The sequence below is a fragment of the Dromaius novaehollandiae genome, chromosome Z, assembly GCF_036370855.1.
Source record: "Dromaius novaehollandiae isolate bDroNov1 chromosome Z, bDroNov1.hap1, whole genome shotgun sequence".
Taxonomy (NCBI): Eukaryota; Metazoa; Chordata; class Aves; order Casuariiformes; family Dromaiidae; genus Dromaius; species Dromaius novaehollandiae.
Genome location: NC_088132.1, coordinates 21,659,303 through 21,676,358, shown reverse-complemented (window position 1 = coordinate 21,676,358; position 17,056 = coordinate 21,659,303). Strand labels below are relative to the sequence as shown.

The window sequence follows — 17,056 nt, the reverse complement described above, 5'->3', positions numbered from 1 at the left end:
GATTTCTCTGGAAATACATATCTTCACTTCTGATAAAAAGCAGTTGTAGTAGGACAAACTCTGGTTCTTTTGACTCCCCACTGGGAGCAGCTGCTGTTAAGAATGAGAGCCAAGGATTCATCTCCTCCATTGGGAAGCTGCAACTTTTTTTTTTTTCTGTCTCTATCTAGAGCAAAGAAGGGGAAGTGATAATTCCTTTGGAAAGCCACATTTAACAACCATCTGTTAGGTGATAATACATGTGTTCCTAGAGAATTAACATGGTTGAACTCCACTGAGTGGAATGACACAGCTATAAGCTCAATGAAGCTTTGCTATAAAAAGTGACAGTCCTTTGAAAAGTAAGCAATGTGAGACTTTTTCTTCAACTTAATTTAAGGAGTTTCCTTACAATAGTCATCTTCAGAGTGTCTTTTAATAACTCTGCATTACATAAAAAATATATTTTTCTCATACATATATATATATATATATATATATAGACACGCACACACACTCTCTCTCTCATATATATATACAGACATATACATATATATATACACACATACACACACACACATATATATATGAGAGTCCTTAGCCTTTGCAGAGAGATGGTTTCTAAGGCCAAAGTTTTACTGCAATTTTTTGTAATACTTGAAATGAAGCCCCATAATGATAGAAGCATGCATGACACAGCTGTAATAAATCTGCAAGTTGTGGAGTAGAGCAGGAAAGTTTACAAGATTCGAATGGAGCTGAATGAACCTCAGTAAACTGAGAATTGTCTTCGGTGTCTTCATCAAATTTAAGAATTTGTGAAACTGAACAATCTGAAAAGAGAGAATGTTTGATGGCAAAAAGCAGGTGTTCTGCTCTTGCTTTCAAGTATGGTAGATGAAGCATTGGAAGTTAAAGAGTGACAGTATACGTGTGGCCACGGCAAATTTGTGGATAGGTATGGGTGAAATAAATATCCATTATTTGAAAGGGGCAGAGGGAAGGTACGGAGATCATGATGATTCTAACAAGGTGATAAGATTTGCCATGAGTCATGTCAACTTTTGTGTCAGAGCAGGCAGCAGGTTATGCCTAAGTACTGGCATTGACAAACCAAAGCAGAGTAGTCAGGAGGACCTTGTGTGTGTTCATCATGACCTGAGGATTCTACAGCCAAAAAGAACGGGTAGGGAAAAGTGTGGAACAAGGTGGGGGGAGAAGGGGGAGATCAGGGACCACTAGAATGAAGAATTTGAGAGTAAAAAATCTTTTCCTTAAAACCAGCTCCTGTGTTGCTACAGACCTGGATCTGTGGCTGTCCCACATTTGCACTTCCCACTGCATCCCATTTGTTTCCATGACCTTTCTGGTATCTCTTTCTCTTGTCTTACCTGGGAAGTAGCAGAAATCCCTTTCCCCAGCATGTTAGAACAACATGAAGAACTTACAAAGGTTTTCCATTGCTACTGTTCATCATCTCCTGATAAGCACTTGAATGTTGCAAGCTTCACAAATGTTGGCTTTATCTATTTGATACTGTTGAGTATCTTGAACAAGAAGGTAGGCTGTCTGGCTGTGACTGTCAACCAGTGAGGCATGGCTCTGCTAGAAAGCTGGTAACGTATTACAGTCTTCGTGCCTACACTTTGCCTGTGACTCCAGATTTTGTCTTAGATCTTGTCTTGTCACTTTTGTCTTAGATTGGGTGTGTGTTTGTTATATTTCTGCAACTGGACTTTGAGGAACCAGTGGTGGCACCTCCAAGGCAGATGGTAAAGGAGGAGGGAACAGCAACCGTGAGGTGGAGTGTGCAGGGTGAAAGAGCTGACCCTACAGGTTCACAGAGCATTGCCAGTTTTCCTAAGTAAGGCTTGCCTACAAAAAAGGCTGGTGAATATTGTGAAAAAGATTGTTGTATGGTGTATATTTTATTTCATTTCCTCTGATTTCAGTTGAAGGAAATATGAGAGTTCATTATTTGTCCAGTATACAATGGTTTGCTAAGGCCAAAGGTTAAAATTAGATGTTGCAAAAAAGCCAAAAAAGTATGTTTAAAGTAAAGTACTGTGTTGCCAAATTTAGGGAGAATTTGATTGGTGATTTGAGACATACACAGTATCACACCTAAAAAAAAAATGTTCTAACGTTAATTAAATGTTAAAATGCACTCACAGAGGGTTTAACTCTAGAAAACTACAGGTGAATAATCTTACACCTGTAAAATTATGGAATTGAGTAACTATGCGTATGTGTGAGGATGGAGTTTTCGCAGATGTTTTTTTCAGAATTGGATCATTTCTGCCAGCAGCTAACATATGTGCAAAAGCACAGCTATTTGCCTGACTGTCCCATTGCATGTGCTGTGTAAATGTATATGCAATCAAACTTGTGTACATAGCTCCCATAGCCTGACCCTCAATGTACATACTTTTGTTTTCAATTGAAAAAACAAATGTTGAGAGGCTAAGAGTTCATAGGGTATTAACTGAAAATAAAATTGACTTAGTTCTTCTGCTATATTAGAGGAACATTCTGTGCTCTGTCAGTCTTTGTTTTCTATAGGCAAAAGTAAAATCTGCAAGCCTGCTGGAGTTTTAAATACAATATAAATGTCATGCATAATCATAACAAGTATGCAAAATGTTTTAAAACATTTGTATTGTATGGAAGCAATTACTGGCACCAAGTGCATCACACACCCCTTATATGGGCTAAAGCCAAAAGAAATGAAGGTTTCTAAACAAAATCACTTTGTGTGGGTGGGAAGAGAGCAGATTTAACTTTTATTAGGAAGCAACATTGAGCTGTATTTTAATGCCAATCACATACTCTGTGATTCAAATAAATATGCAATAAAATTGCTCCATGTTAGGCTTAGGTTACTTTTTCCCGTCATTCCCCATCACAAGTCTTCCAAAGGAGACCCGTGCATTTTTACAGTAGAAGTCCTAAAGGTATGATGTGTGGAAATAGGAATCTGGCTTATAGCAGGAAACTGTTGTTCCATTTGCTGTGTGGCCAGCTTTGTGGTTGCTGCGATAGTATACAGCATTTTTTCTCAACATGTTAATTTTAATTTCTTGTAGTAAACCAGTAGTGCCTCCCATGCTTCCATTTCATATCTGTAGGTTACCATGATGTCTCTGCCAAGTGCTTTGTCCAATGGTGCATTTGCAGTTCTGGAGGTAATGAGCAATTTTCTCTCGAATCCTGCTTTCTGACATGGGTGGAACTGTGACACACAATTTCTACACATGGAGGCTGAAACAAGTCTTCCTTCTTGTTTCCTGCAGGTAGATACTAATTTTCATTTAAAAAAGTGTGTTCTCATATGTTAGCAGCTTTCTCTTCCTTTGCATAGCTTCTACCTTAAACACAGGTTCTTGCTCATCTTTGTGAGATCCTGATGTGTGCCATGTTAAGTGTCCATACCTGCCCCTTGAGAGTCCTTAAGAACTTGCGTGCATAAATTAGGGCCATTTTTTCTTCCATGCTAGCTGGCCTAGTAATAGACATTGCCTCTTCTGACAGTTTTTCTTTATCTCTATTTAAAAAGAAGGAGACTATCTCTCTTTATGTGCTGGGCTATTAGTGACAGCAATTGTGCTACTTCATTGCACATAGGAAGAAAGACCCAGAAATAAAGAACAGAACATTTCAAAGTTAGAGTATTCTCTCCACAAATACTTGCAGCCCCTGTTTAAAACCAGCATTACTTCCCTGAGGAAATACTTTCTCATGGTATTTCCTGCTGCAACTTGTCACAGTGAGGCATTTGGGAGTTTCCCCCAGCAGACTGAATCGTGATGCTCTTGCTTTCATGGATGTGCACTGGAGTCATTCTGCTGCCACTTTGTTATGGTTTGTGATTGTGTGTGTGGTATGTACTGTACTGAGCTATATTCAAGCTGAACTCTGAATAATGGAACATACTTTTATTGCAGAAATTTAAGACACATTGCTTAGTATTTGCTCTGTGATGTTTCATATGGTAAAATAAGTCATATAATAAAAATGTCTTGATGTCACACTCAGGATTTGTGAAAATAAACCATTAGAAAACCACATGTAAAATGCATTGTATGTTTTGTTCCATAGGTCAGTAGAATAGCTTTTCTGAACGCTGCAGCTGCACTCGTAGTGCTTTTGGTGGGGCAGTGGAGCTTTTGAAGGATAATGCTGTAGCAGTGGGCGTGATGGTCCTCTTATAGCAATAGGGACAGATACAAGCAACATGGTTAGGAGTTTTGAATAAAATGTGCTTGGGACTATGGTTTATGCATCTGGATACAAACTAGAAAGCTAGAGGGAGAATACAGAAACAGATGAAGGCTTTAGGGCATAGGGTGCATAGAGGAGACTAGGATCAGATTATGTTAAAGTAAAATGAGACATGTATTGCACTGCTTGTGTGTATCTGCATTAGGAATTTATCTGTGGGTTATAGTGTCATACTAAGTAGACTACACTTTGTGGTTTTTATCATCATCAGAATCCCCCGATGGAATTATAAGCCTGTAATTTAGTTACCTGTCTATCTCAAATTATCAGAGAGAATATGGAACAGTGTGGATAAAACAAAGAGCATAACCATAGTCCTGCCCCCTCAAAATTCCTTCTGAGCTTCAGGGTGAATTCCAGTTAATAAAAAAAGGCACTCCCTTTTGGCTGGAAAAGAGAAATTTTAACAGGAGTGACTCTGTGTGTGTGAGCAGTCATACTATGTGGGTACACTTAGGCACACGTGCGCACGCACACACACAGGATAGGCAGATAGTGGATTAATGCTTTTGAAAGTGTCTGTTAATTCTGTATGATAGCCCAGTTTTGCTTCCCGTAAGGTAAAAGGCTAGTTCTTAGTATTCTTAAAATAATATTTGTCACTTGCACAAGTAATTCCCATTTATAAATTCATTTTTGAATGTTAATCTTTGCTGTATCTATTAGGTAGCTGAAGCATAATTCCCATTTTATATACAGTTTAAAATCACATCCTTGGAAGTGACTTGTAAATTTGGTTTCCTGATTTAGGATCTGTCAGGCTCTGATTACTCTAACCATCAACAGCTGTGACAGAAGTCAACTGGAACAGCAAATCAGTGCCTATGAACGTGAAATCAGAGGAGAGACCATATTTTTCTCTGTGAAAAGGTTGTGTGATATGCCATTAAACTGGTCTGGATTAGAGTGCAACAAGGTTTATTTCTTGGTTTGCTGCTTAATCCACTAGAAAAAGTACCTCACTGGAAAAGTTTTCTGTTGTCTCCATGCATATCCGTAATGTTCAGGCGTGTTCTCACTGTCTATAGACCATTTTAATTGCGTGCAGTTTCATGATCATGTTATGGCAAGTGTGGTTGGATTTGGAGTTGTAGTGTGGCTTTTCTTTCCTGCTCACATAAGAGGGAGTGCCTGTGGCAACTTTGTCTGTGAATGAAGCAGAAATTTGCTAGTTAAACAGTTCCTTCCTATATGATTGATTAACTTTTCTGAGGTGGTAGGGTACTTAGGTATACAGTATGTACTGGAGATAAATAAATTTTGTGCTGGAATTAATAATATACATCAACATACAAAATATTAGTTCTGTGTCAGCTTCCTTAGATGGACGTGAAATCTGGCCCAGACTGCAAATGACAGTGAAATAACTGTAGTAGTCTGACTTAAGATACTCAGATAATGCAGGTTTAAATGTTGATACCGTGATTCTCTTTAACATTCATAAAGATAGGAAAAAAGGTATATATAGTATCAACAAACTTTTGTTTCAGCTTTGCACAAATCTGCTTCTCACCTCATCTGAGTCAGTTTTTAAATGCACATAAAATATTTTTATCGTTCTTCTTTTTAGTTAATGAGTAGGCTTTTGTGTCCGAGCTGGTAAATTTTCTAGCCACTTTCACAAGTTGATGTATTACTGTTTTTGATTTGCACAGACTTCGTTGGTTGTGGTGCACCCTTCCTGTATTACCTACTTATTGTCTCTTTGTAGTGCATTTTGTAAGTTAACTTAATCAGATGAAACACAGTGGTTAGTATATTTCTATCTTTTATAGGTAGGCTTTTGTCATTCCTGTTTTATAGTCCTGTCCTTAGCAGCTTTTCTGCAACTACAAGGTTCATTTTGGTCAGCCAAACAAAATGGGACTAGAAAAGGTAGAAGAAACTTTTTATTTCATGACTGAAATTTTTATAAATCGGTTTTATATAGTCTTATATGTATATTTAAAGAGCTCAGCCAAATGATGACTTTGACAAAGATTTAACAAACCAGGAGTGTGAAGTGTTCTGTAGGCAACGCTAACAGTTTTAATGGGTTTATCTTAGACAGTTCTTCAGTTGTGAAAGTGTCAGTTAATAATTTACCCATCCCAAGAGGCAGTGGAAGCAATCACACTGTAGCGAGCTGCTCTTGGGCCTGTCGCTGTGCTGCAGCTCATCTTGACTATAGAAATGTGCCATTGGATGCGACATCAGCACTGTGTCTGTGCTTTGACAAATGAAGTCTTGTAAGAGCTAAATAAGGCATCGGAAGTTTTGGAATGAGCAAATAGCTCTTCGGCTGATTTCTGCAGTAATGGATTACTGTAAATGTCCATCTGCTGCAGATCAGAAGGAACACAGGTTAAAAGGAAAGGTTTTGGGGTTGGGATTTTCTGTTGGTTTTGTGGTTACTTTTTTTTTTTTTTTTGGTAAAGAATACCTGAAGCTTAGGAAGTGTTTCTAAAAATCCAGAGGTAGAGATGGCGATTTTTTTCTTGGTATTTGGAATGTAAATGTTATGCTCTCATGATACATTGCAAGAGCGGAAGTTTTCTACCAGAAATGTGAATGTTTAGCATTAAAAAAGCCTGAAATATGGTACTTTTACCATCACCCTTTACCATGCAATTTGTTCAGATGCAGTTGTTAACATGAAATTGCTGTAGATTAAGCACTATTTATATGAATTTTATTCCTGCATGTACTCATTGAATTATACTGTACTACCAGCATGGTAAGGTTTGTAATTTGTTTTCCACTGTATGAAGAATGTTTCTCCACAAATACTCACTTTTGCATGCGTATTTTTTATTAGACATTATGCCATTCTGAAGATTTACCGTTATTTAATAATGATTTATTATGGTAGTTTATTCTGCCAGCTGTGGCGCATTTTTACTGGAATTTGTAAATCAAATGTATATTGAAATTCACTAGATACATGCGTTTCCGATTCTAATGCGATGTACTCTAAAATTGTTTTTTAGAAGTGGGCAGCTATGTGAATGAACTGTAACTTTCAGTTTCTAATGTTATATATAAGCTTTTCCTCCATCTATTTTATTCCCTTGCCAGTCTTAGATGTTTTACTTACTCCAGGATTAGTGAATCTTGGTGCTACTGTATGAAACAAACAGCAATACAACTGTACAGTCATTGACTTTGTCCTCCAAGGCATCAGTATCAAATCATGCACTTGACCTGCAGTGATCAAGTCACGTTAAGGATTAGGAAGACAACCTGACAGCAATTTCTGTGTGCTTCTAATTGCTGTCTCTGTGTTGTGATAGAAAGTGCATGTCTTGAATTTAGTGAGTCATAAGAGACACTGAGTGGAATTAGTATTTGAGGTGATTGAAAAATGTGTGTATGTTGAAGGGAAGAGAGAAGAAACCAAGAGTATTTTCACAATATTTTGTAAAATTTTAGCAGATTTTAAAAATAATGTGTCTTTTGCAGCTTAACTACGAACTCTGCAGTTAGTTCATTTTAAAGTTCTAGTGAAACATCATGCCAGTATCTCTTTTAAATCTGTAGTTTGATACCTGCTATTCTTGGCTCTTTGAAAATCTGGCATAAGATATTGGTGTGAAGTACTCTTGAAAATTCCAGCTCTGTGTATCAGTTTCCCAATAGTAAAAATCAAAATGAGATACTTCCTTTCTTCTATCTTTTGTCTGCCTTGATTATTCAGGCTATAAACCTTTTTAGACAGGAACTGTCTCTTCCTTTTGTTTGTACAACACCCAGCACAGCTGGAGGAGTGAGTGGGGCTGAGTTTCATTAAGTCCTCTACACTTGGTTTTAATACTAATAGAATGCAGCTCCTGTAACAGCAATGAAGCTATCTTTCAGTTCCCTGGTAAATAAATCTAAGACAAATTGTCTTAAGTGAAAATTGGAAAATATGTTGGCTTCTTAGAGGGATTTTTACCCAAGAGCAAGTATGAAAGTATAGGACTACAAAAAACAACTGTATAGCGAAGAACTTGGTGATGCAAGATTTTGTGGGTTTGGTTGTGATCTCGAAAACAAAGCATCTGTTGCTTCATACCTTGTGAAAATCAGCTGCTGTGCATGTGTACACAAGTATAGGATCTCAACTTGCCAGATAAGCCGCAATGCTTTTTTGTTTATCAAAGATCAGAATTAAACTTTAAATCTGTAATGAATTGAACACAACACTTGAGGATACTGAAAAATTGCTTTATTAATCCTTTTGCTTCTGATCTCCTCACAATAATAAATAAAATCGCCATGACAGTATTAAAAAAAGAGAGAAAGAAGGGGTAGTATAGCATTCCTAAATGAATAACTAGGGATATTAATTACTCTTGCTGAGCTTGTGAATGTGATCTGTTAGAAAAACTGATAAATGAAAGGAATACATTTACCTACAAAAATTTCAGCATAAAACGTAATGAAAAATCACTGACTGAGAAAAATGCAAAATTTCTTCCCATTTACTGTACAGGTATGGGATGATTCTGCAGTATGATTGCAAGAGTGTTCACAGCAGTACCATGATAGTTCAAGGTTCATTCCTTAAATAATTAAAAAAAAAAAAAGAAAGTTTTTTTTAACCTTAAGAATGCTAAGTTATTTGACAGGAAACAGCTGATTTTTTCTTTTTGATACTTTCTAGGTGTTCTTTTCATCTCAATTACCTATGCACAGTTAGCTCTCATGTTAAGTTAAGTGTGTAGTCCTCCCTGTATTTACATTGATGCTTACCCTGGTGTCCTTTTGAAAAATGACCTGCAAAAGAAATAAATCTGCTTGTGTCCTGATTTTTCTTGTTGGGGCAGGGTTTTATTTTCTCAGTTCTTCTTGTATTAATTTTGAATGTGAGGAAGAGGTGAGAGCATAGGAAAAGCTTTCATTGTTAAAATTTCTACATTACCTTATTCTTATTTTTTTCAATTTAACACTCACTGAGAGATTTCTTCTTTAGAAATACCAAGCCTAAAGGAGCAATTCTCTAGCAAAAGAGAGAAAAGCCAGTTTTTGTATATTTAATTTAGAGTTTTTCCCTGTGTCAAAATGTGCTCCTAAGACAAATTTCATCTCTTAAGCAAAACAGGGCATACTCTTCTTGCAATTCAACTTAAGATGCCAAATTTTTGCTCCTAAGACATCTTCAGAGTGACAAGAGAGTATCATATTTTCAAGAGGTTTAAAATCTTTACAGATACTCACCAAGTTTTGCTGGATATCACCTTTTAAGAAATGCTTACTCACTAGCTCATCAGCAATCTTTAAGTTTTTTGCAGCTTTGGACAACAGGAGCACAGTTCACCAACTTTTTCCAAGGTTATTTTGTGCATACAAAAATCCTTCCATTTCCTAAAGTAGATCTAGTTTTCTCTTATGAGTGACTTTTAACCTGTGCATAGGTATTTGGGAAGTGAGCTGGAAGAAAGAAAAGGGGGATTTGTCTTACTGGAATTGTCCTGCACCCTCATGGTTGCCTGTGTGGTTCTGTGTCGGGCATATAACCAGCTGATTAAACCTAAACTGATATTTATAAGGAAAAGCTCTTTTTTGCTGGTCAGCTTTACTAGTTGTAATGGGGACTGAAATTTGGTCAGATGGATGTTAGGAAAGAGAGGAAGAAAAGGTCAAACTGCTGGCATCCTAGGGAAGAGTAAGGGGAATTGGTGGTCATCTGTACTGTAGCCCTTCCCTGCCCTGTGTCCTCCTCCTACAGAGCATATGAATGAATGAGAATTAACAGGCTTTGAGGGAGAGCTTTCTGCACCTCCCATCAGCCAACTGTGGGAGAAATCCGTTGATGTTGTTGTCCTTTCCTTGCATTTTCCATGTAACCATCTTGCCACTGTTTTGCTGTGTTTACATCTGCCTATGTTTCCAAGATATACTTAGGATTAAGAAGGAGTTCTCTTGGACCGAATTAGCGAGTTTTTTGAAGGGATGCTCATGTCCCCCACAAGATCTTGCAAGGCTAGTTTTAGATTAAAAGGAGTAAAAAAAAAAAAATTGAATCTCAAGTGGTGAAATATTTATGTCCAATAGTTGCAGCTTCTGCTTGTTATCCAATGCAGGTGAAAGGCTGAAACGTGCAGATCCCTGGGATATAGAAGATTAAGAGACATAGCTTTTTGTTTTGGGACCCATTAGTACACAGGGTGGGAGTTCGTAGCTCTTTGAGGCAGAAGTAACTTGGAGGTACCTGCCTTTCCCCGTCTGGCTTCAGAAGGGGTCTACGGATTGTGTGGAAGAGGATGCAAGGTATTTTAGTAGAGAGGAGGACATGTTAATACTTCTCCATTTTACGTGTAATAGAGTTACTAACACTCTTGAAAGTGCAGCACAGAGCTTTCTAACAGAGTGGAAAGCTGCCCTTGTGCATATAGGTGCAGGCCAAAGGGTGAAGTAGCATCCAACATAGCAGGCTTAAGCAACAGCAGTGTTATCTGGAACACCACCCCTTCCCCCCATCCTTGGCCTTTCCACAACAGATAGACTTGTAGATTCTTCTTGGGTGCCAGCCTTTTCAGTCTGTTGCAGTTTCTGTAAGAAGAAAATCTACCCTGGTCTAGGAATAGGACTTTTAAGGTCCCCAGGTGTTGTTCCGTCCTGAGTAGACAATGTATGAAGGTCAAGGCAGGAATAAAGATCTCGTCCATTGTGATTTTCCTCTAGAACACGTTTGCCCCCTTCTCCCCAACACTCCCTTTCTCTCCTTAATCGTGTGAATGGAGACCCGAAAGCTTCAATTCAGGGCTGGCTTCTAAAGAAAACCAGTGTGGTTTAGCTGTGGGTTGGGAACAGGGGTTTGCATTGGCACAGACTTGTGGGTGCTTTGGGGTTGGAGCACACACAGCTGTGGGTTCCAGATGCTTGCTATCCTGTATTCATGTGGCTTGTCTGTGAAACCATGGCATCCGCAATACTATACAAAGGTCCACGCCTCTGGTGGTTTGGGAAGTACTCCCAGCTAGAGAAATTTCAGTTTTTAAAGGGAATTAGAACAAATTTACGGATATCAAGCTCAGAAAGGTTTAGGTAATGTGAAATCCTCCATATGGGTTTTGTTTCAAGAGAGATTCAGACAATTTTCTACGTGAAAATTTCAGACTCCTCATAAACAGCGTTTGGTGTTTTGAAGATGAACCAAAGAAGTAACAAGCTTATTTGCCATGTGATATCTTAGTTTTATAGAAGTTCAACCTGTTCATACCGCTCACATTGCTGGCATAACCAGTCTGGAAATACTGTAGAAATGTGCTTTCCATGTTTACATGCAGTTAGTACCTCTTCATGTACCTCTCTGTGGTAATACGGAGAACATCTTTACTATGGCTTGGAAAAAAAAGTACATATCCTGAATTTTTTCCAAATGCACTGAACATTCTCAGATGTCATTGTCTTAAAGAATTGCATGTTTTCCACATTTTTTTGAAAATCAGGTCAGCTCATAATTTTTTTCCTGAAGGTGTATATGAATTACTAATGTTAAGAATATTTTTCTCTTTTATGCTAAAGCCACTTGTTAAAAATATTCACCCAATCTATTAAATCTTGTATATGAAATTTAGCAGTATAGGAGATATTTTAGTTCACTTTCTATTTTAAGCTCTGTCCCTGCAATCTTGTGATTTAATAAAGAAATGTCTTTGTACAGTATCTTTCACACAAACTTTATCTCCGAAACACTGTGCAGAGTTAATAAAATTAAGAAGTTTTTTTCTTTTTACTAGAAGTTAAGAGACATAGACATGAGAACAGAGACATATTGTTTCCAGATGAGGGCTGAAAATAGATGGAGAATGAGGGAGAGAAATGCAGCAGGGTGGTTCCAGATGGCAGGCATTGCAGAGGAGAAGGTTCTTGCAGCCATGTTGGCCAGAGTGTACAAAAGGACAGAAAAAGGAGGCTGGTGCCAAGTAGAGGAAGCTGAAATAAAAAGTAATGAAAGTAATATTGTAGGAAATTTATGAAAGATTTTTAGAACGAGTGTCGTTTGTTATAACTGAGTGGAGAGCTGGGTTTGTTTTCATGCAATAAGAGTATGTCAGGTGAAAAGATACTTTAAAAATTGAATTTTACTGATGCTGTACACTCAGCAGGTGAGCTGGCATCTTATTTTTGGTATGTTTTCAAACAAAATAGTAGCTCGTAAGTATTTAAAAGTTTATTGAGTCTTATTGCACTTCTGAGTATCTTATAAATTATTTAATTGTCTGATGGATATGTGGCTACCTAACTATAGGGCATGAAATATGCACTGTTCCTCTAATACACTGGAGGGAGACCTGTTTATAAAGTATTTAGTATTGGTTTTATAATGCACTGTTGTCAACAGGAGACCACGAAGCTCAAAGATCAATCACATTTTGGCCCACAGTATTAATGCTGCTTTATGAAACTCTGTGACAGGTCACTTAGACAACAGCTCTTAATGAAAGGACTTTGTGCCAGTGTGTGGTCGTATGACTGTCTGTTAGTAAGGCATGCTTTAGTCGCTGCCAAGGCTGCAGATGAATCTCTTTGTCCAAGTCCCTGAGGTGACTTTGTGGCTGCTGCTACTGCTGGCCAGGTGATGGAGCTCATCATTTCCCCTGTCCTCTGGAGAGAAGTGAGACAGAGACTGCTGAGTTCCTGCTAATGCAGCTTTTGCTAATTGTCCAGAGAGCTAGTAGGACACTGGGCAGTTCAGGCAGCTCTGTGTACTGTGAATGAGTCAGTAATTAGAAAAACATAGCTGCTCTTAATTCAGTCTTGCATTTGTGTGTGAAGTCTCTTTTCAGCCATCTAAAATGCAGCTGTTCTGTGAACAATCTGGATTTTAGGTCAGTTTAGTTATTTAATTATGACAATCCTAGGTTTTAGACACTAAATAATTGTTACTAGGAATTGGCACAATATAACATATTATCAAATAATTAGATCATAAGCTTAGCCTAGACTTAAATGCTTTAGGCTGTTGTGGGATCCAAAGACACTGCTCGTTATGGAGACCAGTTACTAAAAGGATGTGAATAATGAAATTAAGTACCAGAGGATGAATTGCTTTGTAAAGGTCTTATACTAAACTAGTGTTCAACAAACAATTCCCAAGGTTTTAGAATGTTTTTCAGAGATGAACAGCAAAACTTAAGTCTAATAGTGTATAAAAAATATAAACCTTGCTTAATCCCACATCATCAGTAGCTGAAAGATGCTGGAATATAGTAGTACTCCTCTACAATAGCATGGTGATAATCTGTGGAAACAAATGGGTGAAAATACGGGTTTTTTTAGATCAAAGTATTTCAATTCTCCCTTTTAATGACTTAGATTGGGTTTCTCCATTGTTATTTTAACACTTCCAGCAAAGCCTGCAACTATTGCAGTTGAATCGTGAACTTAGGGCTCAGCAAGTACAACTGATTTTGAAGTATTTTATTTTAAAACAGAAATATATTTGTTTTTATGTTATATATCTTGTTATTATGTGGGAAGTCATCCCTTCTATCCTTTTTAATTCTTTGTAAATCTTTTAATAGGACGTCTGAGTGACTGTTATTTCAGTAGTGGACAGTGCAGACATTTCATTAGATGTACGGTCTAAATGAAAATCTCTTGGAGTAATTTGGAGCCCGTTGTATTTAGTGTGCTTTGAGTCAGATCCTAATAGCTTAACACGGTATCTTTTACCTTTTGCTGTAAAGAATTGAGTAGTAAATAGCTGGTTGTGTGTCAGTAAAACACAGACACAAACGAAGATATGAAATGAAGACTGAATGTAAAACTGTGCTACATGATTATATGATACCAGCTGCCCTGATTACCTACCTGCAAATTAAGAGTTTTGCACCAAATTTTTGCTAGGCATGTAAAATCCTTCTCCTGAGAAAAGAATGAGCTTTGTAGTTTAGTATGTTGTCCATATATGTGTGACAGTTTATTATTAGTTAAAAGTGATGCTAATGTGTAGAATATCTTTTAAACAGCAAGTTACAATTTAGCAAATTTCCTGGGTATGGTTAACAAACTGCTATTACTTGCATTAGATGGCGTGCTCTTACAAGGGTTTTGTCAAGTTACCTGTATCTTGTAGTCTTCTATATCCTCCATTTCACCGGCAGTCTATCATTTATGTAAAAGTGTGTCCCATGTAAGCATGATTCTTTGGTTCTCTCTGTTTCATTTCTGTATTCCTCAGTCATTGAACAAGCAAATTAGTAAATTCGAGACATTGATTTTCCAAAGCAGGTCGAGAAGTACAGGCATGATTTCCCCTTAAAAAAAAAAGGAGTTTCAGGTGACCTGAACTTCAAATATTGATGTGTTTAAATAGCAAACAAAAACACAACAAAAGTAAAATAAGAAAACAAAAGTATATATTATTCATCTCCTACAGTTGGCAAGAACTTTCTTTTAACCAGTGTGTAATGCTCCATATTCATCCCCCACACCTGAAACTCTGAATCTCTGCCAACATTCACACTGTGATCATGTTAAATACTGAAGGATAACATCTATAGATGGCAATGGCCTGTCTGTGCGCTCACTGTTTCTATATTTGATTATTCTTTTGTTTCAGTAACTTCTTATCACACAGTGGGTCAGTGCCCAAAATCCTGATGATCTTTGCTTGATGAGATTTTTACCCACAGGTAGTAAGTCAGAGTTTTCACCTTCATTTTTGCTTGTGTTCTGTGTTGCGCCGGTCTTTGTAAGGGTTTTGTGCTTTGGGGTGCTGATACCTAGATGGGCAACGTTGTGATTAGGGCCATTTGCAGTGTAACAGCCTGCCAGTTACTGAAGCTTTCTTAAGAGGAATGTACACCTTCAGAGGCATAATCAAAAGTGTTGTTTGGGGGTAAAGGTCCTGTCGCATCTCTTAATGTGTGATGGGGAAGAAATTATATCTCTCTTTTAAAAACAAGGATAAATAACCAACTTAGAGTAGGCTATGGTTTAAAAATACGATTTTTAATTATAAGTAAAAATGCTAATGATGTTTTAAAGTTCCTCCATACTTCTATTGTCCAAAGTTCTGGATAGTGAACACTTTCGACCTGAAAACTCTTTCTACAAAAATGATGTAAAATCTAGACATGCACACTTCGTTTAGAATGTGTGTGACTTAGGCTTGCCCATCAAAGTGAAAAACAGATTCCTAAATAGACATTGCTGTAGATAAAATGCACAGCCCAGATAAGGTAGGGAAGAAGGATTCGGCAAGGACATTTGGAACACAGGGGGCTAAAAGTATTCAGTCTCATTGTTGCAAGATGACATAATCGGCTAGTCCTATGCGTTTTGGTTAGAAGTCAGAAGTTACCTATTAAAACTCACACAAAAAATGTTTTACAAAGTAAGGTTGACAGGTTTCAGAGAAAATACAGTGCTGCCAATTTTTTTTTCTTTAGGATATGGAAATTTGGGTGGATTATCTGTTCAGAGGAGGTTTCCTTTATTAATTCTCCCCCCCCCCTTTCATTTTAGACATCTGTTAACATTTCATAGAGTCTAACAGATGTTGCAAAGCGAGTCCCTTACATCATTCTTGGGGAGAAGGGGATGATAAAAAATGACATTTCCACAGTAGAATCACCACCTCTCTGAATATGACTGTCATGATGGCTTTGCATAATTTTCAAGAATAAGATTATACACCCTGATAGGACACAATTCACAATTTGTTGTTATCCATGGGTAATGTGTAAGCATGATTATTATGGACTCTGTTCACACATTATTGTAATGACAAAGAGAAAGAAGAATTCTCTCTCATTAGGTGAAATACGTACTTTTTTTTTTGAAGCAGTATTGAATACTCAGTTAAATTTTTTTAAAAAAACAACTCAATTATCTAAGCTTGGTTATTTCAGCACAAGCAAGGGCTGATTGTCATGCGATGTGGAGGACCATTTTCATTATTTTGGCCAGAACAGGGACAGTTTTGTCCTGATGAGCTATTAGATGAATACCGGAGTGTGTCACATGAAAAACCACTGATCTTTAACCCAGCTATCTACTTAACCAAGCTTAGAAATGAATAGTGAATAAGGGAAGAGCAAAGGCCAGTTTACTGTCATTACAAATTACAGAAACTGTTAACATCTGCAGCAAAATGAACTCTGGGAATTACAGGTACTATCCAGTAAGTCAGTCGAGGGTACAAAGATTTAGGAAAACAGAGTATCCAGTTCTGAGATCACGTATTTTGTGTTGTATATCTTTACTATTGAAAAGTGGATCATTTACATAAAAAGATGTAAAGATTTTCTGTATTTTTTCAGAATGCCTATAAGAAAACCTTAGAATGAACACCAAATGTAAGGAATGCTCCTTTAATATAATCAATTGTTAATTATCATTAAATAGAAACAGAAATAATAAATCTGTGCCCACGGTTTTATCTTTTTTTCCCCAGGAGTAATCTGGGGGACACTGCTGCATGTACAGTTAATACAAACATTTATACTGAACTCCTAGATGTTAGAAAAACAAATACTGTAAAGATCAGTAACATTTTAAAATGATCAGTTATGGGAATTAATGCTTACAGGAAAACACCATTCTTTCTTGCCCTGCTAGTAGAATTGCATTGTCTCCCTACAGTCTTGTTAGCTCATACTAACTGAAATGCAAATTCTTTCCAACTAATTGGACCTCGTTGAACGTACATGTACAGTACATAGTTATATGCATGTAGATTTTTTTTTCTAAATTCCTCTGTAATTATTTTCTTGATTAATATCTAAAGCAGAGACGTGGAACAAAAATCTCTTTAAAGAGTTTACATATTATTGAACATTAAAAAGATAGTAACTGTTGCATGTTTTAACAGCTTAAT

At 37.2% G+C, this 17,056-nt stretch overlaps 1 protein-coding gene across 5 annotated transcripts in view; it reads left to right on the top strand.

Annotated features, from left to right (window-relative positions):
* The window catches only part of BNC2 (basonuclin zinc finger protein 2), a 355,957-nt gene that overhangs the window by 71,650 nt on the left and 267,251 nt on the right, over positions 1-17,056 (top strand). The gene's annotated exons all lie outside the window — the stretch shown is intronic.